Genomic DNA, 23,765 nt, shown 5'->3' with positions numbered 1-23,765 from the left:
GTGTGTGTGCAATCATTTTCTCTTTCTCGCCTCGCGGTAAACACCTCGTCGCCCTTCCATCGTGGTCTGCTTCGACGCGTACGCCTGCCCTCCTGAAGCCCTTCCTCTCCTTCGAGCGTTTTCCTGGTCCCGAGCGTCGCAGCACGCCGCGATGTCGTCTGCTAGGTTCGCCACGCGAACCCTAAAGCGTAGGTCACTGTGTCAACAGGGGGAACGCTCCGCTTCAAAAGACACAGCTAACCTCTCGCTTCGTGTTTTTATGTGTGTTTTTTTCCTTCTGGTAGACCTTCTTTCCGCATGTTAATTCGTGTCGTCTGCTTCTGTCCACGCTGGTGGCCGCCAACTTGAATTTCTTTTTTCATGTGTCGTCTGCTTGCGTCCACACACGCGACAGCCACCTTTCTTCTTTTTCCTCTACCTCCATTTGGAAAGTTTTCTTTGTTATGATTGTTAACTTGCGTTTGTGCTTTATTGCGACTTAATGTCCACCCCCTTCCATTGTCGTCTGCTACTGTTTAATGCCACCCCTTGTGATGTTCTTTTTGTCCTTCTTCTCTCATACCGTCATACAGCACAATCGGTGGCAGCCCCGTACATCTAGCTTTGCGTGCAGATCAAGCATTTCCGTTCGCTCACGGTCAAGGCTTCGCGTGATGTAAGTTGGTTATCCCCTTTAGGCGGTCTTTTCATTTTTGCTTCAAACAGACGACTCACTCGACCGAAGCACGCGGTGCTTACGAGGCTCACCGTTGCGTGAACTCGGAAGGGCTCCGAATTCCGCCCGCGAGAACATAGGATTCGCGGTCTCTTTTGCGCGTTGAAATGCCCTTATCCGTAGACGCGATCGAACAATGCTCACAGTCGCCTCGCCGGCCACTTTGGGGAATAATGGTGCGTTCGCGGTTTTCAATGGACGCGGCTGTGTACAGGTATCGGTAGCGCGTGAGGCGGGAATACGCATTCACCGTGTAAGCCACAAAGCGTGGTTCCGTGGAATTGTATACAGTGCGTGACTTTATTGTGCGCAGGTTTTATAATTCCGCCGCTCTAGTGGCGGCCTGCCGAAATGTTTGCCAAGTGCTGTGAGTTCTTATCCTGTGGTGTCTGTGCAGCTTAATGAACTCATCACAAAGTAAAGCTGAATTATATTATAGCGGATGTTTCAGACAACACCGTAAAAGGGTAACGTGAGCTTGTTGGTGTGCGCAAGCGCAATTTCGGTTTAAGTTTAGTTATTTTCGTGCTCGCTATACGGATCGGAACGTCAAGTATTCGTGCGCAGTTCTGTAACATACTTAGTGTTTAATACAAAATATAACCTATGTGTGTATATATTGAACTTAGCTATGTTTCATTCAGCGCACACGACACCTTTCAATGGTTGGGATTCCTAATGCGTTTTGAGTTACCTCGTGGTTTATTAAGGCAGCCACTGCACCTTTCCATTACACCAATGTTTGTAGTGGCCAGCTCCTTTTTGGCTGGAGCTTACCTAGCCAATAATTCTCTCTCTCTCTCTCTCTCTCTCTCTCATTTGTTTGTGAACACCTATATGTAAATACAGAATGACCTTATGCGATACGTTTTTCTTAGTTATGAAAACAGTTAGTGAGAGCGTATACGTCCACGGCAGTATGTACTGTTATGAGCAATATAAAAGGGAACACAGGAACGCGTGGCAAACAGCCTCGAAACAGACTCGAAGCGATACGCGGATGGCGCTGTGAAAAGGAGGGCGCTCTTCCACTAAGTGTTGGCACACCCACCACGCTGGTATTTCTACAAAGCAGCAGCTTACGTCCTTTCACCGATAATGTGGTATCGTCGGGCAGCCGATAAGACGCACGGCGGGAATGGGAGCAGTTGCAAGAACAGCGTCCCCCTTTCCACTCTGTTTCCGACGGCGGCCGCTGCATATCAGTCATAGTTGGGTCTGAGGGTGTTTTGTAAGCGTTCCTGTGTTCCCTTTCATATTGCCCATAATAGTACACAGACGGCAGTAAAAGCTGTTGGAAAAACCTCGAAGCTGACACATACGCTTATCAACAGCTAACCTAAACTTTATGGGAGCCGACTCAAGTTACCATTCTTGTGATGTGTCGAAGAAATGCGCATCACACTTTTGCCGCGGCAAGTGTCCAATCCATTGATTGATTGTGGGGTTTATTGCGCGAAAGCTGCACTTGGGCTATGGGGCGCGCCGTAGCTGAGGGCTCCGGATTAATTTTGACCACCTGCAGGGTATCTTTAACTTGCGCCGAAATCTCGAACACACGGGCGTTTTCTCTATTCGCCTCCTCCAGAAAAGCAGTCACCGCAACCAGGATCGAACTCGCGTCCTTGGGCTCAGCAGCACACCTTAGCCACTGAACCAATGCGGCGGGTCCAATCACAGGACCTCTGCAGGACGTTTGAAAATCAAACGCGACAGAATACAAGGCAAGCGCAACAAAGACATATAAAAAAGCACCCCCCCCCCCTCCCGCCAAGCGCCCTTCTTTTGTACTGAAGCTTTCGTCACGGTCATAATATAGGCCATCGTGTGACAAGCTCTGTGTCTCGACGATGGCTGACGAAAGGCTAACGCTAGATGTTACGCAGTACGACGCGGCGGTCACATCTTCACAGAAGGTTGTCGCTCGTCTTCTCGAAGCTGCCTTTCCGCTTTGTTATTTTCGGAGTCACGAATCTTGCGGGACGTTTCGTCACGACGGCGAGAGTCAGCACATATGCGCGTGAGCCAGCACGGCATCAGAGGCAAGAAGACCCGGCGTGCGAACCGTGCATGTACTACTATACAGCGTGCCGTATAGGAGTCAGCGACCGCCTGGTCACGCCGTCCATAGAAACAATCTCTGAGGCCCTACCTGTTCTTAGCCGGGTCTTCTTTTCCCTCCTTTTATCGCCCCTTTTAAAAGCCGAGTCACACCTGCGCTGGGCACGCTTACAGGTGCGTTGCATGGAATAAGTGGCGGCTGTAGAGTTGTGCGGTTTCGGCGCGCTTTTTAGGTTTCTTGCAGCTTTCTTCAGCGATTGCAAGTGCGTTCCTGTAGAGGGCGTTATCTTCCGGCTGCCGTTAATGATTCGTTTGTTGTTCGTTGAAATAACTTGTTCCTGTAAATTGGTGTTTTTTTTAACGCGTAATCACGCACCTGAGCGCACGCAGGAGAAAATGAATCGGGAGCCATTTTTATTTTGTGTCTAAAGATCTGAACAGCGAATTAGCTTAGGTGGCTACAGGGCTGAGCTGCGCTGCGCGACTATCATTTGACAGATTGACCGTGTATCTGCTTGCGCCGCTGCAGCCCTCGTCGGAAGACGGTAGTCTTTGGCCGCCCCTGTCACGTGACACTATATCCTCTCTTTCCCCTCACCCCACATTCTCTTCTCTTCCCCCCTTGCTCCTCCCATGATGCCTTCAATTGAGGTTCGCTCAATTTAACCCAGTTTTGCCGCCTCCGCACTGTTCGCACGCCATCTGTTGGGAACTTTTGTCTCTGTTGTTCTTAGAGCAGCTCGAGCCGACATCTTTTGTGTTAATGTTTGCTTTTACCTCGTGTTGCTTATTTCAGTTGCAACCCAACGTATAACCCTAATTAACAGAACGGTGCTACTCTCAGTAATGCACTTATATCCTGCCTCGAATACGCCTGCAGTCTCCTTTAAATTGAGCAAAGCCGACACTTGTGAGCCACGGAAACAGTCCTACCTTTGTATACTTCCTGTTCAGTCAGTTTTACACCTGCATTTTTTTTGCCGAGCAGTTGAATAGTGGGAAACAGACAGACAGACAGACAGACAGACAGACAGACAGACAGACAGACAGGCAGGCAGGCAGACAGGCAGGCAGGCAGACAGGCGGGCGGGCAGGCAGGCAGGCAATAGGTCAGGCAGGCAATAGGGCGGCAAGGCAGGCAGGGCAGACAGGGCAGGCAGGTCAGGTCAAAATATTTGAGTTTAGGTAGCCCAAGGAATACTACCCTCTTTAAATGTGCGTGCTGCATCTCGGATTGCCGCGATTTTAGTATTATCTGGCAACGTATAGGTTACTGAATGCTACTGCATCAGTTACCCTCTTTTCCCCCCCACCCCCTCTCCACGCGAAAAACAAAAACAAACAAACAAACAAAAAATTCCCCCGCATTTCCCCGAGGGGGAGAATGTGAAAGTGCGAATGCACGGTTGTCGGCCCGCTTGCGGCGCTTGCGCTCGGCCCCCGCAGCCCACCGCCTTCTCTTCCATCTCTTCCATCGGGTTTGTAGTATCACGTGTACACCACGCAGTTATCAAGCCGCTATAACGCCGCTGAGTCGCCAACGCACGCCGCTGACGACGTAGTTTGAATGCGTTAAAGATATAAGGCGCGTCTAACACTGATATCACCGTCGCGTCTGTGGCTTGGTCGGTAGCGCGTCGCGCTGCGGCCCGCAAAGTCCTCGGATCGAAACCTGGCGCCGGATGCTGTTTTTTCTTTAAAGAGCACTGCGGACGCCGCCGCCGACGCCGGCGGTGGATGGTTTGGGGTCGCTTATAAAGAGCGTTCGCTCTTAAAACACGTACGTTTAGACGTTGCCGTTCCTATACAACGTCGACTGTCTTTTCGTACATTTTATAATCTCATTTGTGCGTTTCCTGACGCCAGATGGTATATACGTTAACTGAGAAGTTTATGTTTTCCTCCCCACCAGAATCATTTCGTCAGCGTCCGCCAACACCTCGGAGTAAGCTGTAGTCGGTAGCTTAAGGTCCTTTCCAACTCGTCCGCTTTGTGCTGTTGCAATGTTTGGCTCGGAGAATGGTTCGTGTGTAGCGCGCTGCTGCGTCCGTTCTCTGCATAAGGGGGCGTCAAAATGTGCTGGAGGAAACGCTCCTGCTGGCACGCTCAGCCAGCCGATCGGCCTTGGCTCCGCGGCTATTCACGGAACGGCCGGGCAGCGGCGAGGCTATTAGAGCCGCTGCTGGTGGTGGTGGTGACATAAGGCGATTACCGCGAGGAAAGGCAGCCGCATGCATGGGCAAACCCATACCCCTGCACCGTGGACGTCAACGCCTTTGCTTCTGCCGTGCAAAGCTTGGGAAAAATCAAAAACATTTCCAGGAGAGTTTATAGAGTAGGAGAGTGCTGTGTCTGAGCACTCCGCGGGATTTATTTCGGGTGGCATTGACGCCGATATCCTGACTTTAAGAAATTGTTAGTGCGCGGGGAAACTATATTTCATAAACGCGCTTACGCGTTGAGCACGTGCTGCACTCCGTTATTTACGTACCGTCTGCGCATGCGTGTGCACGATGCAGAGTGTACTGGCTCGCTATGCACGGTAGCGACACTTCATAATGCATGTGTTAGCGCACAAACTGTGAAGGTGTGTAGTAGTAGTAGTAGTAGTAAACGTTTATTGGAGCAAAAGGGAAAGGGAAAGGGGTGGCGGTGAAGCGTCCCTAGTCCAGGATTCCTCTCGACCGGGCCGACTCAATAGCCCGAGAAACCAAGGTCCTCTGGCGGGCCGGGTCCGGGCTGGTCAACTCAGTCTCCCACTGCTCCGGGGTGGGGAATGGGGTGGGTTAGGGGAGTGGGGACAGGAGCATACGAGGTGGAATGTGGTGGGTGGGGTATCGCAGTGTTGGCATTGACGGGGGTAGATAGTGGGTGCCATCTGGTGGAGGATGACGTGATTGTGAAAGGTACCGGTCTGAAGGCGACGATAGATTATGGCTTGCTGGTTGGTTAGGGAGTGGTGTGGAGGGGGGTAGACCCGGCGGGTAAGGGTGTAGTGGGACAGAATGGCATTGTACGTATTGTCAATAGGAATTTGGAGGAGGTCGTGGTCGTTCGTGCGGGGTGATGGGATCACTTGACCATCGGTGGAGAATGCCCGGAAGTGCAGAGCTCGGGCGGCGGCGTGGGCCGCTTCATTTCCCGGAAGGCCGGAGTGTCCGGGAGTCCAGACGATTGTAATAGTGGTCTCGTCAGGTAGACGCTGGAGGAGTGGAATGGCCTGGGGTGGGGCTAGACCTGCCTGGTAGAGGCGGCATGCCTGCTGTGAGTCGGAGACTACAGTGATGTGCGGATGCTTGGCGTGGGTGGTGGCTGCGAAGGCGATTGCCAGAGCTTCTGCCGTCTATATTTTGTTGATGTGCATGGTGGCAGCCGTGGAGATTCGGCGGGCGTGATTTAGGGTAACCAAAGTTGTGCGTCGAGTGCAGGAGTCATAGGCAACGTCAGTATAACGGACCTGGGGGTCATCCGCTAGCTTCTTGATGAGATAACAGACCCGCGCTTCTCGACGGCCTCGGTTGAAGGTGGGATGCATATGGCGCGATATGGGGGAAACGTGGATACGGTGCTTGATGGTAGTTGGGAGGCGTTGTGGTCGGTCTTGGTGTAGGGTAGCCGAGCGGGCGGAGAACGGAATAGCCAGTTGGCGTGAAGCTGAGGCGTTGAAGTTGGGAGTTTCTCTGCGCCTCCACAAGCTCGCCAAGGAAGTTGTGTATGCCCAGCTTGAGCAGTTTGTCCGCAGAGGTGTAAATGGGGAGGCCCAGAGCCGTTTTGTATGCTTTACGAATGACGGCTTCAATTTTAGCGGTTTCTTGTGGTCGAAGATTGAGGTACGGTGTGACATAGGTGATTTTGCTGATAAGGAGTGCTTGGACCAGACAACAAATTTCCCATTCTGTGAGGCCGTGATGTCGGCTGCAGATTCTGCGGATAAGATGGGTTTGGCGAGTAATGGATGTCTGGAGTTGCGGAAGGAGCGCTGTAGCCGTGCCGTCCCGATGGAAGGGGACGCCGAGGACGCGGAGGGTGGTCACCGAGGAGATAAGTTCGCCTTGAATGGACACTTCAGGATCAGGTGTGGGAGGAGGAGGGCGGCCACGTGATCGGGCCCACAGGATGAGAAGGGCTGATTTGGCAGGTTCACAGGTCAGGCCCCTGGGACGCAGGTAGTTGGCGGTGGTGTCTACAGCTTTTTGAAGGGCGTCTTGCTGTTCTCCACTGGAACCAGAGGTAGTCCAGAAAATAGTTGGGTATTTTGTTCAGAATTATTTTGTTTGGGTATTTTGTCCAGGTTGGGTATTTTGTTCGGAAGATTAGGTAGTTCAAGTAATGCGATATTGAAAAGTAGGGGGGATATTACAGATCCTTGCGGTGTGCCTTTAGGGGGTGTTCTGATGATGGGCGAGGTTAGACTTCCGAGCTTGATAGTAGCCGTGCGCTCTCGGAGAAACGCTGCAACGTAGTTGAAGGTGCGAGACACGCAGTGGGTGGCGTTGAGGTTGTCTAGAATCGCTTGGTGAGTAACGTTGTCAAATGCGCCTTTTGCGTCCAGCGCGAGGATGGTGCGAGGCGTGGTACGGTTGAGATGGTCTAGCACCTGCTCCTTAAGTTCTAAAAGAATGTCTTGCGTGGACAGTTTGGTGCGAAAACCAAACATTGTGAGTGGGTATAAATGCTTTTCTTCGAGGTAGTCGGTGAGGCAGTGATGTACAAGACGGTGATGTACAAGAGGTGTGTAAACATTACTGTAAAAAGAAGGAAGGAAAGCAAGCAAGCAAGCAATCAAGAGAGAACGAAAGAAAGAGACGGTTCATCCTAAACACTCCATAACAAGTGGCAAATAGCCAGAGCATATCGAGTGCATGCGGGTAATGAGAGACTAGCCATTAAAGTTACATATATTTTAGATAAATTGGTCTCCACCTATTTCACTGATTGAGTGTTTTTTAAGGGGCGAAGTCCCTTAGGGGTATCGGGCTGTTGGCGTCTCCTGTCGTCGTCGTAATCGTCATCTCATGTAGTCACGGTACTAAAACACCGGTACGCTCGTTTACGCCTCGCGCTGGAACGCCTCGTAACGCGTACTAAAATACCGGGACACTCGTTTATACCTGGTGCTAGAACGCTTCGTGATTCAAAGACACGAGATGTTCACAGTAAAGCTGCATACCTCTATCCCCAACGGTTTCATCTCCGTTGGCAAAAACGCCAATCACCAACGATACACATATATACTGCTTGCTTCGCCCCTTCCCAGCTTCCACGTCAGTGGAGATGGTCCGGGATTTTTTGTACTTGTTGGAACAAGAATTTTAAAAGGAGCGCATTCGAAAGCTTTCCCTCTCTGGCTTCCTTGACATAGCCTTATCTTGCCCGCCGCGGTGGCTCAGTGGCTAAGGCGTTGAGTTGCTAAGCACGAGGTCGCGGGTTCGATTCCCGGCCGCGGCGGTCGTTTTTCTGATGGAGGCGAAAAGCAAAAATGCCCGTGCGTACGAGATTTCGGCGCACATTAAAGATACCCAGGTGGTCAAAATTGATCCGGAGCTCTCCACTACGGCGCTCCTCATCGCCTACGTTGCATTGGCGCATTAAACCCTACAATCAATCAATCAATCGATATAGCCTTATCTTCGACCCGGTATAAAGAGTGTGCATTGAATCAAAGAAAACATAGTACAGCCGGTAAAAGGCTTGTCTATAACACAGCTTTCGTACTCTCAACCCTATCCTGCCCCGCCGGAGCGGGATTTGAATACAACTACTGCGGAATACTGAGGTCTTAGCCCTTCGCTTTTGCCTCCGACATGTTTGGAACGAGTATGTTTCGGCAGTTTTCGGATGTAGCTGGTTGAAGTTGAAATCGCTGTTATAGACAAGCGTTTTACCGACTGTACGTACGCATTCTACCTTCCCTTGCGGAAGTCTCCCGAGCGTCGCTTCGATTCTAGTTTTCTTTCTTCTGCCGCTACAAACACTTAAGTCGCAGAAATAATCTGCCCAGCAAAGCAAGTAACCAGTCCAAGAGATACGGAGCGTTTGTTCTTTCACGACGCTCGAGAGAAACGCAAAGTTTTAAATTACCGGCAATTTAGTCGCTTGTAAAGGATTGCAAATGCGTATGCATGCTGGCCTGCACCGCTGAAGGGCTCTCAGCCTTCGCAGTTCAATCGGCGGAGCTTCAGTTTTCGCGACCTCCGGCCTACGCATTATCGTCGTCGTTGCGTCAGTCGGCCAACACGGGTTCACGGGCAGCAACAGCTGAAAGCGTGCGCGGCGTCTTTTGTGTGCTAATACCATCGAACAATTGGGCGCCGTCACAGCGCCGTGAGAAGGTCCAGCAGGAACCCACTCGCGCCCTCTACAAAGGAAGAGAAACATCCTAGCGCTTTGGGAAGCTCAAAGAATTGAGAGCGAGGGGGGGCGTACCGCAAGGTGCGGCTATTAGCCCTCCTCTGCTGCTCAGTGACTGCCCACGATCTGTCGTGTAGTTTGCGCTCGGTGGGAACGGCAACCGGTTTATTTCTTTTTCATTTTGTCCTCGGGTCTAGCTGCCTCGTGCACGGCGGGCGTCGTGACCCCATTTCGCTTTTGCTTTGTGCGCTTCTTTCGTTCCCGTAGTAGTGGCAGTGGTCGCGCCGCGAAAGTGCCGACGTAGACAATGGGGAATTAAAATTGTTGCCATCCCTCTGTTCTTTGTACCAAGCGGCGCGGAGGCGTCTTCTTCGCCCGTGCTTTCGTGCTGCTTATAAATACGAACTAGGAAGCGCGCGCTCGCGCAAGCGCGACTAAGAGCGAAAGTTAATGGCGTAAGGAGGCGCGTGCTTCGCGAACGAAAGTCAGCGAAAACACCTTTGTTCTTGTTCCGTACGCGTAGCTAAAGCGCAACAGTTCCTGGCGCCATCGCTGTGGAGTGGCGTCTGTAAGATGAATGGGAGGGAGGGCAATAGAAGAGGAGGAGGATGAAAGAACTACATCGCGATTCCCATAGCGATTGTGTGGGACAATAATAGGCTTTCTAGTAAATGAGTTACGTTGCGCTATCCGCCGTCCCGTTTCAAATGCCAGTAAACCGGACCTTCTTTGAATTTCTGGCTAAAATGTCAAATTTTGGGGGTTTTTACGCCTAAGCTGCGCCTGGGCGATGAGGCGCGCGATGAGGGCCTCAGGATCAATTTAGACTACTTGTCGATCTTTCAGGTGTGACGAAATATCGACACACGAGCATTTCGGGGTTTTTTTTTCAATACAAAAACGGCTGCATGCAGCAGCCGGGATCAAACCCACGCTCTTGGTCTCAGCAGCGCAAAGACTTAGCCACCGAGCCACCGTTTCAAGTAGTTTCTGATATCTCGACTGAACTGTTGCAGGAATGGGTCAGTCTGTACGCTGTGCAACGTGACAAACTGACATTAGCGCTTGGTGCGGAATATAAAGCCATAAAAGGTGAATGGTGATTGAGATGTTTTATAAACGGCTACGTAAGATATTTTGAGAATGTCAACAAAACTGGTAGCAGGGGTCTTGTCGTTTGTAGCACAGATAGCTGCAAGATACCGAGTAGATGTCTTGTAGGCATCCTGTACCAAGTTTTAGACACCTCAAGGATGTAGCCAAGGAAATCCTGCGAGATATATTGCCTGGGTACTATGCCAGGTTTGTTGTGCTGCAAATGTCGTGTGAAGAAGTATTGTAGCATGTAGTTATGGTACGATCTCGAAACGTCTTGAACATCCCATAGAGACATTTTTTAGACGTGCGCAAGACATACTAGCGCTCAGTGGAGTGGCCTTTAATACGGTATGTGTAACATTAATGTTAGAACAACGTATCTGTAAAGACGAAGTTCCTGTGCACACCTCTAGCTTCCTGGTTTTGTGTTCGTGTTGGCGGCTTTTGCAAGAAAAGTACGAAGTACGGCTGTGTAGGAATTGAACTTCAGCCAAGTCTCGCTCATACTCAATCGCTTAAATGTTTCTAGTTTGAAGAGCGGCGACGCCTTCGAGAAATTTAGACGAGCTTAAAATGGGAGCGAAGCAATTCGAAAGAAAAATAGCTTCAGACATGTGGGCCACTAGCAAAAATACCTCTAGATATGTTAGCTATGCAATTTAATTAGGTTAAGGTATTTCTTTCGGCAGACAAATTTCACATCAAAGTGTTGCCTCGAAGTTGTGAGGAAGTTGGCTGTTACAATCGGCGCTATTGGCTCAAGTCTGTGTGCACATATATTAGGCATCACTAGCTGTGAAGTAGGCCTGAAAAAAAGCGAACGCCGATTCGAACTACGAGAGAAAATAAAAACAAAATCGAAAATATTGACAGCAAAACGCTGAGAACGACAAAATATCTTAAAGGGACCCTGCAACACTTTTGATAAACGCTTTTACTCTTCCCTTCGCGTCTGAAGCACTGCGAAAGGTATACAGTCATCGGCAGCACGGAGCGGCACTGCGTGATTTGCTCGTCGCACCAGATACGCCTTCCGTTTCTGCTTTGTTTTTGTGGCTTTATTTCTAAAGTTGCTATCGAAAAGCATTCCTTGCTTCAACTGAACGAAAACCGCCCTACAGCCACTACATGGCCTCAGTGACGTAATTCGGGCCGTCGAAGAACGTCAAGACCGGGAAAAAGAGAAAAATTTTTTGAGCGAAGCGAATTTACAGATTATCTGATGAGAATAGAGCAGTAATTTTTGGCTGAGGTACTTTGAGTACCCCTAATCTAAGTACTGGGTGTGTTGGGTGGCTACGTTCTGCAAGCATTTAAGATTTCAAAAAAGTTGAAAGAAGTGTTGCAGGGTCCCTTTAATATTACCTTCGACATAAAGCTGGCGATTTCAAGCGCGCTGAAGCTTCGGTTAACAATTAAAGTACACATTTAAGGCATTGCGTTAACATGTGTTTGGCACACAGTCATATAGGTTCTGCGAACTTAATAAACATACTTTCTTGCATATATATAACAAAACGACGCAGCTGTGATCTCTAATAACTAATACCGTCAATGGTTACTCTGGTTAACCTGGTTCCCTTTCTTACAAATGTTCACAAACACAAGTCGTGTTTGTTAGTGTTCTCTGCAGAGAAGACTAAAACAAAAATTTTTTTTTCGTGTACATGAAAGGCACAGCGAAATCCAATCCGCCGAAAATGAACTACCCCAGGCATAACCATGCGTATGCGGGGTTTCTGTGCAAGCAAAACACAGCGAAAGAAGCAGGGAATCGGAATGACAATCTCAAGCTACTTCGCTCAAACCCTTACCGCCACATATCCTGGAGCGCGGCTGGAAATATTAAACGTTCTTGTGTGAGCTCCGGCAACCGCCAATCATTAAAAGTAGACGAAACAAAACTTTCGACTTAGGGAGGCATAAAAATTCACTTTAAGGGTCGACGCAGTCGTTTGGTGGGCGCGCTAGGGCCGGCTTCATTGCCATGAATATAAAATTCCTAAGAGCCATTCCCCTACTCAGCAGGCACTGTTGTCAGTGCAGATAATGACAGACGAAGCTCCAAAGAACTGTGCCAAAGCGAAAAAAAATGGAATAAACGTGTTTTGAATCAATCAATCAATCGGCGTTAGGAGGAACTCTTTCAGTGCACATTAGGGCAAACCAAGTTATTGAGATCTCTTCGCTGCGCTAAGCGGGACTTTCGTCATTGAATGGTGATAGACAAAGTTCCAAAAACACGTTCCCTGCTTTAGGAAGAACTCTCGTCCGTGCACATGATGACAGTCCGAGTAAGATTGGTTCCCTGCGTTAGAAGCGATTCATATCAGCACACATGATGACTGACGCAGCTCTAAAGATCGGTTCCCTGGTTAGGCGGGAGCATCGTCGGTGCAGATGATCCCAGAACGGAAGAAGTTTTAAAGGTATGTTCCCTGGGTTAGAGGGAGAGAGAAACATCTTTAATGGGCAAGTGAGATCAGCCAGGCTGGGCGCCCGACTTGCTACACCAAATGGGGGTGAAGGTGTGATGAAAATATATGAAAACTCTCACTTACACATGAATACTCAAACACACAGACGCACACAAAAAAGCTCACACACAATAAGGTGATATAGTCATTTGTCTGAGAGTTCATAGCTCACTCACGAGTCCAGTGCTCCGGAGGAACGTTAAGAGCACTTTTGTTGCGCGACTTGCCATGCCGGTTGTAAGCCAGGGCCCTAGGAGGTGACTCGAAGAGATCTGTGCGGACGCGGGCAGGCCCAGAGAATGCTTTCCCGTGGTACGATCAGGTTCGGAGCGAGGACATGCGCAGAGAACGTGTTTCAGGTTAGAACGCACTCTTGTAAGTGCAGATGATGACACGCAACATTTTAGATCCGTTTTCTGGGTTGGGAAGGACTTTTGGCAGTGGCCATGATGACAGGCTACGTCGCTAATATCTGTTTCCACCGTTAAGAGGGAACTCTTCTCAGTGAAGATGATGGAAGCCGAAATTCTTTAGATCCATATTCCCTGCGTAAGAAGGCACTCTTTCGCCAGTGCAGAAGAAGAGACAGACGAAGAAGCCCACGCGCAGACCACCACGAACGGGAAATAATAACTCGCACGACGCTCACGCTCGCTTTCAATACGCGAGAACAAAGCGACGGGCCCGGAAATAAAGGGCGCGCTGACATACAGGACATTGTGAGGCGCGCTCTTCTTTCGTCCGGCCGCCATTTAGCCGCGGACAACGCACGGCGCCGGGGAGCGTATCATGTGTGTATACGCACAGTGTGCAATGCTAACCGGTCCGCCACACCGGCGGACTAGTCGACCCCGTTTCGCGACGGCCTCCAGCGCTGTTCGCGGCGTATGCGCGCGCGTACGCCGATGATGAAGAGACTCCGTGGGAACGCCTCGGCGGCAAGCACGCTTCATTTGTCACGCGGGGTCCCGGTGGCGGCAACTTTGAAACAGGAAACGCGACGGCCCCTTCCATGCGCCCAAGACGCCCCGCGGTATTTAAACCGGCCGCGAAGACAAAATGCAACTTCGTTTATTTTGGAACAACTAGCTTTCGGTTACTCACTCACCTCCATTCCAGCCACGGAAGGTGTTAAAAAAAAAAAAAAAAACGCGCGAAATGTTCAAGAACTTTCAAATTTCGCGCTACAGTGACGTATTATGGGCAGGAGGAACGTAATGTGCGTCAGCACTAAGACCATACTAAGACTAAGACCACTGCTAAGACTAAGACTAAGACTAAGACTAAGACTGCTAAGACTAAGACTAAGACTAAGCACTAAGACCACTGCGTTAACTGCACGCTAGCGTTCAAGGGATACGAGTCATACGACCAAACAGAAGTACACAACCGCCCGGTCGTGCTCTTTGACGGTAGCCTAGGTCAGCGACGGACAATTGCACAAACAAGACACTGTGACCTCGTAGAGAAATCGCCGAAAAGTGGACGGGAAGTCGCCACTGCTTCATATGTTTCATCGTGATAGAAAATAGCCAGCGCGAGGAAGACAAGGACGAGGAAGGTAACAGACACAGCGCGGCACTCACAACTGAATTTTATTGGAAAAGGAAAAACATATATACAGCAAAAACCGCGCATGTGAAAACAGTTCAATTCAAGAAGGAGTCACTGCGCAAGCCTGCAACTCGTCAAGTCACACATTCTGCAAGATAACAGATTTCGCTTTTGTGCAAGGACACAAAAGGTTGGCTAACACAAGTTTCGCAATTTTTCGGTATGAAAAAAGCCTCAGACACTTCCCTAGTATGTTGATTAGGGTGTTTGAACAACACGGTTGTGTCAGATAAAACCGGTGTACACTTGTGTACACGTGTACACGTGCGGCAATGAGAAGCCATTTGCATTTGCAGAAGCCAATAGTTTGTATTTTAACAGTAGTCACGTTTGCTTTTGTTATGAGCCCCGTTCAGCAAAACCTATCCTTAATTTCAACAGAAATAAAGCGCTTGCGTAGCGTAATAAAGCAGTTGGAAGTTAGCTACGGTCTTGTCTACTCTGTATTCATCGTTCGTGTTTTTTTGTTGCGCTTCAAATCATGGCAACATTATATGCCTTTGAGTTTTCCGGTTATATCCCTCCATCGAGTTAATGGTCTTCCCATACTTCTACTACCGTCTCTCGGTAGCCACTCTGTTACCCGGATGTTTCGCCGGTTGCCACTTCTCCGCATTACAAGCCCAGCTCCAGTCCACTACCTCCACTTCAAGATGTGCTAGCCGAGCAAACCTCAAGACCGCCCACCAGAAACTCATCTTCCTCATCTCAGGAGTCATTTAAAACTCGGACTTGAGTCTTCAAAATAAAATTTATCTCTCTCTCTCTCTCTCTCTTTTCCTAATTTGAGCTACTGCCATCATAGAGTTTCATACTAATATATCCTTGAGGGAACCGCGCTTCAGCGAGCATTTTGTCATGTACCGGGCAGGCACGTTCCGCTTGTCCTTGGAATGGCCCATGAACAGGCTGAAAAGTTGGCTCTGGCTGCAAAAAAGCAACAGTATTACTGTAGAAGATTTTTAAAGTTTGTTTTGTTATCATGAAGTTGAAGCTCCGAAAAGATTTATGTCAGGGAATATTTAGGAGCTTAAAAACTGCTACCCTTTTTTGTTAATCTTGGCATCCAGACAAAGAGTAGTAGTAGTAAAGCTTTTATTTGGGGAAGGGAGGGCTAAAGCCACTTGGTGGGGAAAATGGGATATGAAGGAGGGGATTACACAGGTTGCTTCAGTTCCAGGCACTTTTTCTTCTATTCACTGACTGTTCGGAAGCTTCGCCGGGGTCGTCCTTCGTCAGACTACTCGCGACAGACCACTTTTGGTTGCAAATTTGCCTATTTCGTGTAATAAAGACTTATCTAATGCGGTATGTGCTTCTTGGTGTATGGTGTTTAGACCAATGTGTCGAATGGTGTCTGAACGATGTGCATCGAAGAAAGGGCATGCACATACTAAGTGGTGAAGGTCTGAAGCCATATGGCTAGCTAAGCCAAGTTGGCGAGGAACGTCGCTAGTTGCAGTGGCGGCGCCCACGGCGGCCCGCGACTGCAGCGCCACATTTCCCTCTAGTATACGTTAGTATAAAACTCTATGATTGTCATAGCTCGTAGATATCGGCTTGCTGGGCTAACATAGATCGGCCCACCGAGCTATCAAAAGAAGGATAGGAGTAACGCTTAGAGGAAACGAGCGTGTCTTGGATAAGGGAACAAACCCGGGTGGATGATAGCGTTGCTCAAATTGAGAAAAAAAGATGCGCACAACTGCCTGCAGGAAATTCTTTCCTACAGTTGGCTGCCTCAAGGTCGACGCTTACTGCCCGAAACCGACGGTATCTTTGTTCTACGTGACTGAGCTCCCCGGAATCAGCCCCGACCACTGAGTTTGGCCGAGCGGCGAGGCTGCTGCCGGAAGCATAATGAACGGCTAGGCGCGCTCCCGCTGCGTGCGCCGAATTCTCAATCAGCGCTTTTTTCTTTTTCCTCAAGGAATGAACTCCTATCGAAATATACTAGCTCCTGGTTACTTCGTTTCTTCCCCTGCCTGCTCTGTCTCTCAGTAATTTTTTTCCTCTTTGTCGTCGTGACGTGTGTACAGATGTACGTGTACTTCGAGCACAAGGCGTAGATATACCGCAATAATTGTTACTCTGGTAAGGAAGCAACGACACATCTCAGAAATTGGCTCAAGCAAACGCGTTCTTATAAAATGATTGTAGGGTTTAACGCGCCGACGCAACGCAGCCGATGAGGAGCGCCGTAGTGGAGGGCTCCGGATTAATTCTGACCACCTGGGGACCTATTACGTGCGCCGAAATCTCGAACACACGGGCGTTTCAGATGCGACTGCATCTTATTCACTCGCCTTGTCCCTCCATACGGCGTTGTTGTTGTCCGTCCACACCCCTCCCCCATTCTCCTCGCCGCGCGAGCTGCGCTCTCCGCCGCTCACCCCCTCTCCTCTCCGATAGCGAACACTGTCGCAAGGGGCATTGGATTGGATTCGATTGGATTGGCTTGGCTTGGCTTGGCTTGGCTTGGATTGGCTTGGATTGAATTGGATTGGATTAAAGTGGATTGTGTTGGATTGTGTTGCGTTATAGCCGCGGCAGGGGGTTCACGGCACGTTTCACGCGATGGGAGAATCAACCTAACGGAAACAACAACGGAACCCCCTATGCGTCGCATCTACACAGGGGTTCCCGCGAGGGGAGGTGGGAGAAATTTTTGCTTTTCGCCTCCATCAGAAAAGCGGCTGCCGCGGCAGGGAATCGAATCCGCATCCTCGTGCTCAGCAGCGCAACGCATTAGCCACTGAGCCACCGTTCTTATGAAACGATAAATTTTGCTCATAAATCTACTTACCTGGCAAGCTCTAGAAAACCCTGTCGTAAAAGAATCCGTGGTTTTAAGCGCGTCGTAGATGAGGGCTCTGGAATAATTCAGAACACACGGGGATCTTTAACGTGCTCCTAAATCTCAACACACGAGCATTTTTGTTTTTCGCTTCCATCAGAAAAACGTCCGCCGCGGCCGGGAACCGAACCCGCGTCCTTGGGCTCAGCAGCACAGCGCCTTCTTTACTGAACCATGTGACTGAACTACTGCGATGTGTATGGTGACCCCTGTGGGGCCCGACAAGCTGACAAGCATTGGCGTGAAGGAACACCTACTATAGAAAACAAAAATACAAGGCGTAAAAAAAAAATTAATGAACTTCAGGCGGAATAATATATGTCTAGCAAATCACTTGACTGGCATGGGTAAAGCCGTGGGGGCTATATTCTTCTAGGGATATGGATCAGTTCAGACATAAGTCGTACGCTAAAGAAGCCCTGACCATAAAATTGCTTTTCTTCAGTCTATACACCACAAACCACTGTCCCCGACAGCAACAACGACAAAATACTACGTTCGTAGCTAAAGAACTCTGAATTAACTTGAAGACCTTAGAATACTGAACTTATGAAGCTAACGTTGGGACACTAAAAGCCCGCAAATGTATAACCGCCTAAGCCGTGTTAAGTGCGAATGCACTTCTTAAGCGAGCCTGAAGCGTCCGCCGCCGTCCGCATAGCAACAGCTGCGGGTGCGCGCGCTCCTCGTCTTCCTTGGCAACGGGGGGAGATGGGCGCGCGCTGCCTGGCCGCTGACATGGAACATACCCACGTGGGGGATTGGCCAGGAATCTCCTCGTCTTCCTTGGCAACGGGGGGAGATGGGCGCGCGCTGCCTGGCCGCTGACATGGCACATACCCACGTGGGGGATTGGCCAGGAATCGGGCGTGAGAAGGGCTAATGCACCCGCTTAAAGGAGTACTGACACGAAATTTCAAAGCTGAGATCCGCTCTAGCAATCAAGTACAACGACAACACAAATAGGTGTCTGTGAATAAATGCATCTCTCTTTCTTTGTAGTTGTGTGTGTGTGTGTGATCTCTCTTTCGCGAACATTACCGAACCGCGCAAATTCAACTCGTGCATTCGCACTTTCACATTCTTCCCCTCGGGGAAATGCGGGGAATTTTTTTTGTTTACAAGAAGTAACATTCCTAGTTTCCTGAGGCGACATTCTCAGTCCTGTCGCTTTTCCACACGTCGAAGCTACAGCTGGTCTGTAAACATGTAGCCGAGTCGAATGCAACGGAAGTATTTAGATTACCTGGGTCACTGAACGTATACCCAGATGCTCCCAAGCGCACGCTTAGAACTCCCGTGCTTAGAAAGCAGCATCGTATAGCTTTCCCTAGGTTGCCTCACACGTTGCATTTCGCGGAGAACCAACCCATTACTCCATCCGCAACACAACGCTAAACAAAAACTCGAAACAGACGGAGTGGAGAAAATGTACTGCAGGCGCAACGTCCGCCAGTGACACGGCGCAGTGACTACGGCGGACAGCTAAACGGTGTGTGCCTTAGACTTGTTGCCCCTCGGCGTGTTTCGTTGGAATCCCTCAAGGTGTTGCACTGTGGCCCACGCGCTTTAAACGTTCCCGCCAAGTACGATATTCTACTGCACTTTCGCACGGCCTTTAACTGAGGCCCAAGTGACGCATACGGCCACCACTACAAGAAACTTCGACAAGAACGGATCAACGTGGTGGTGTATAAACTATCCCAAGAGGTGGATGCGAATACATACACAACAGAGCACAAGAAAACGTGATACGTGTAAGAACCTGGAAAGCAGCATCGCGGGCTGTACACACACACACACCTACACACAGATATATATATATATATATATATATATATATATATATGTATGGCCCACAAATACAACGCTCTCACAAGGGGTATCAATGAGTCTCCGGGAAGACTGTCGTGCCTTCAGGCCTAGACCTTGTAGCGGCTCGCATCGCATCTTACCACTTCTCAAGCGCTGGATGGTTCATCGTTTTCAACAGGTTACTTTTCCGTATGCTTTAATGCTTCTTATCCACGTACTCTTACTGTATCACATCATTACACGTTCCAAGCACTATTGGGTTTAGTGTTGTCAATAAGTTATTTTTTCCGCATGCTTCATTGCGTTGATGCCCGAAATGTCACTTTGTAAGCTATTTGTTGTTCACTGATATGGTTCCCCATGTCCTGCGATTTGTACGTGCGTATTCTCTGTTTGTTCTTTCGTTTGTCAGTTTGTTTAAAGAATGCCATGCGCGAATTCGTACTGCCATTGATAACTGGCTACGAAGTGTCATTTGTTTCCTAGATAACTGGAAATTTTTTCTCGTATGTGCGTCACATTTTTGTTTTCTTTTTTCTTTTTTCCATAATGTGCAAGCCCTTGGTATTTGCACGAACATGAAATGTAAGCTACAAATTCGTTATATCTATCCATTTCATGTCATGAGCCGGGCGCTCGTTGAACTGCTTTTTTCTGTGTGCTGTTTCTTTGTTTATTTCCTGCCTTGTATGTCATTTCTCAAGGTAATCGTACAACCTGTGCTCTTCCCTTCTTGGGTAGCTCCCGCGCCCCTCCCTCGGCGTCGGCGCCCACCGACGGGTCGTCATGGTCCGCTTTGTGCCCGGAACGCGGGCTGTGGACAAGCCATTTGTGGCTATTATCTGGTCTCTTCGGGAAGCGCTGGCCTTTTCCTTTGAGGACGCGGCCCCTCGCTAATCCGCCCTCCTGGGCTCTTGAACTTTAACGTTGCCTTCTGCCTGAGACACATAGCTGGCGTTTTGCGTTCCCCAGTGTCTGTAGGACTAATTGTCGATTCCACGCTTCCGCGTATTGCGGCAGGTTGCCCAGCACCCCTTCCTTATTTGTTTACTTTTCTTACTATTGCTGTGCGTGGGCGGGTGGTGGCTGAAGGAAACACACTTCCTGAGTGCCTCGTTTTTGCTTTTCACGGCGTTGTACATTGAGATGAATTACCTGCGTGCCCAATCCTGCATTACGTTTCTTCACTTTCCACTTGTTTCTTAATATACTTTCTTTTTGTACCTTTTTGAAATCATGTGTCCACGTGCTCGAAGCGCTCCCTACGAGCCTTTATATACCCTGTATGCGAACCTTGAAATTCACTTGAATAAGGCTGGTCCCCAGCCGAAACGTCGTTATAAATGTTGTTATGTTTTTAGTGGTGATTCTAATTTTATATATATATATATATATATATATATATATATATATATATATATATATATATATATATATATATATATATATATATATATATATATATATATATATATATATATATATATATATATATATATATATATATATATATATATATATATATATATATATATATATATATATATATATATATATATATATATATATATATATATATATATATATATATATATATATATATATATAAGGGTTGGCAGTGAAGAAAACCTCAGAAAGCAAAGGGGAGGATGCGGTAGGTGATGGAAACAGATCAGGAATTTGGAAAGACAGAAAGAAAGTGGAGAAAAATGTCCGCCGCGTGGAAACCGAACCCACGACCTCTAGAATTCGCGTCTGGTGCGATGACCACTACGCTACCGGCGGGGCTATTTTCCTTTCCACTTTGTGGGTTATTTATGTTAAGGTATTTTTATTTCCTGTGGGTCAATCCCCTCAGGGGGGGATTGAGTCGGGCGACCGTTGTTGCTCAGAGAAATTCGGACCTTAGTCTTCCAAATTATCGGCGGAGAACCTGCGACTATCACCGAAAGGTCAGTAAAGTACTCGTGCATCGCCACGGCGCACGTTTTTCGACCTAGACGTTCTCCATTTCAAGGGCGAAGCTGAGATTTTCAACCGTGGGCCGGTTAGGCCTAGAAGGTGCTGGCGCCGCTGCAACCTGTAGTGAGGCAGCGCTTTCTAGCCAATTCAGTTCAGCGTGGCAGTCGCAGTCCAATATGAACCACCGATGGAGTCCCAAGAGGAAGCTACGATAGGCGCTGTGCACGCAGGAGTCGCCGTCAAGCGCAGGAGATCGACTGCCGACACTGAACGTGCTGCTAAAATGCAAGCGTCTTGGACAGCACGAGAACCCACACCGGAGGATGTCGGGCCATGGGAACTAGCTACCACGCGCGCAAAACGCCGAGCTGAACTCTAGGAGAATGGGAGAACGCAACAACCATTACTAAACACCATGGGAACGTGAGCTGCTCGGCACGCATGTGATCCGCATTCAACCTTCAGAGAGACGCGACATGTCCAAACTTGACCCTGCCGAGCTCCAGCAGATCATCCACTCAATGGCTGAAGACCCGCAGCTAGCAAACTACTTGGTACTAAAGCTGAGTAGGTCGTCCAACGCACTGATTGTGATGACAACTTGCGACACGAAGCAAACGGCGCGTCTCCAGCGTATCCAGAAGATGCCGCTGACATCACGGCCGCACTTGCCAGTTAGATCCCACCAAGTTCCTGCGAGCGGTATGTCACGTGGAGTAATTTACGGCTGCTGGCCCTGTGAAACATCCGAAACGTTGATGAAAGTTCTTGACGCTGATATGGAAGAAATTGTTGCTGCGCGCCCGATGGGGCGCCGCGGGACCATACTTATAACGTTTGCGTCGCCAAGCCCACCAAGAGAAGTCTTTTACTGGAGTTTTCGTCGCACAGTCCGTCAATACGAGCAGCATGCTTTGGTTTGTCTTCGATGCTATCGCCCAGGGCACAAAGCGGCTGCCTGCCCCGCAGGTGGTGCCTTGTGTGGAAAGTGTGGTAAGCAGCATGGCGAAACGCCGGATGATTGTTCAAACGACGGGGAGAAGCACTGCGTGCGTTGTAAGCACGTAGGTCACCTCGATATCGAGCCTGAATTTCCGGCGAAAGCCACATCCTCCCCTTTGCTTTCCGTGGTTTTCTTGACTGCCAACCCTTATTTCTGTCTTAATTCAACGAGCCCCTCCTTTCCCATTATTATTCACTATATGCATAGCGAGGGCCTCTGTTCTGGCAGCCTTGGTGCCACAGGGAGCTTAAGAGGGTTAAACGCTGGTCGACCACTCTCGACATGTCGTAGACACTCGAGTTACGGCCCGCGGGTTAAAAAGAAGGTCCCCTTCACCCGAGTAGTCTGAGTGGCGTTGGCTACCACCCTCAAGCGCAGGAAACAAAAATACCTTAACATAAATATCCCACAAAGTGGAGGGGAAAATAGCCCCGCCGGTAGCGTAGTGGTCATCGCACCAGACGCGTATTCTGGAGGTCGTGGGTTCGAATCCCACCTGGCGGGCATTTTTTATCCACTTTCTTTCTCTCTTTCCAAATTCTTTATCTGTTTCAATGACGTCCCACATCCTCCCCTTTGCTTTCCGAGGTTTTCTTGGCTGCCAACTCTTATTTCTGTGTTATTTTCAACGAGCCCCTCATTTCCCATTCTGATTCACTATATATATCAGGGTATCGAACCGGAACCGAACCGAACCGAAAACCGGAACTGAACCGGTATTTTTGCCGGAACTGAACCAGAACCCGAACCGTTATTTTTCGAGCACGCTGAACCCGAACCGGAACTGAACCGAAAAAGAAAATGGTTACCGGTTCACGCCCACACGGTTCGACCCTCCGTTGTTGATATTGCACAGTGAATGCAATTCAGGCCTTTTTTTTCTTTCACGTACCATCAACTTTGTACCCGCTCGCGCACTTTCCCCTCCAGACAATTGAACACTGTCACGCTCTGTGTAACAACAGGGGAAATGAATGAGCACCAATCTAGCAATGGTCTGTTGCTGCTGGAAGCGCGAGCGTAGTGCAAGCTGAACAAACGAAATGTCATTCTCGGCAGCTTGCAGGGGATATAAAACGACTTTGCCCTTCCCTAGCTGCGACTTCATTGGAGCAATCAGGCTGCAGGAGTGCTCCACTGCACAACAGCGAATGTCCACACCCTATGTGTGCAAACTTTTTGCATTTCGTAATTTGTTTAAAAGGTTGTTAATACTTCACAAGTGTAACCGCAGGAGCTGCTCAGTGGCTAAGCCGTTTGCTTCTGATGCAGTTTTGTCTCTTTCAGACCGGCTTTTTTTTCGAAGGCGCACTTGTACTGACTGCCCAACTCACTTCTACTGCTACTCGTTCCGGAGGGGAGTACTGCTGTGGACGAATTAAAGAGCGTCTACCCAAACAAGTCCCATCTCATGCTCCGCGCGTCAAATTTCCCTTTCATTTTGTAGCAGCATAATTTGTTATAAGATTCCGCAATATAGCACACGGAACGATGGGGGGAGGGGGGGGGGGGTCGGGGAGGGGGGGGGTCAGGCAGCACGATCACAAACTGATTGTAATGCACACATCCGGTATAGCTATCACAAAAGGAATTGCAGAGGTCAGAGCAATAATGCATTGACTGAGCGTTAACTAAAGCTTACTTTTAACAAAAGTGTGGCTAACACAGTCGATAAGGTGACAGCTAAAAAATTATTCAGAGTGACAAAATAATCTAATTCATTGGTAATATTTATGTGCCTGTTGTGGGATTTTTCTGTTTTGTTACAAATATAAAAAATGTCCGCCATTGGTATTAAGCGCTGGTATTTGA

General features: G+C 49.0%; 1 protein-coding gene and 1 non-coding gene across 2 annotated transcripts in view; both read left to right on the top strand.

The window, feature by feature from the left end:
* Positions 1-23,765, top strand: part of LOC144159124 (carbohydrate sulfotransferase 1-like) — a 56,771-nt gene that overhangs the window by 12,789 nt on the left and 20,217 nt on the right. The gene's annotated exons all lie outside the window — the stretch shown is intronic.
* Positions 22,385-22,457, top strand: Trnat-cgu (transfer RNA threonine (anticodon CGU)). Its single transcript has one exon. It is a non-coding gene; the product is annotated as a tRNA-Thr (tRNA).

This window comes from Haemaphysalis longicornis, unplaced genomic scaffold (genome assembly GCF_048455015.1).
Source record: "Haemaphysalis longicornis isolate Haplotype H1 unplaced genomic scaffold, Haemaphysalis longicornis Haplotype H1 scaffold_10, whole genome shotgun sequence".
Lineage (NCBI taxonomy): Eukaryota > Metazoa > Arthropoda > Arachnida > Ixodida > Ixodidae > Haemaphysalis > Haemaphysalis longicornis.
The sequence above is the reverse complement of the archived record's forward strand: the minus strand, read 5'-3'. Positions and strand labels throughout refer to the sequence as shown.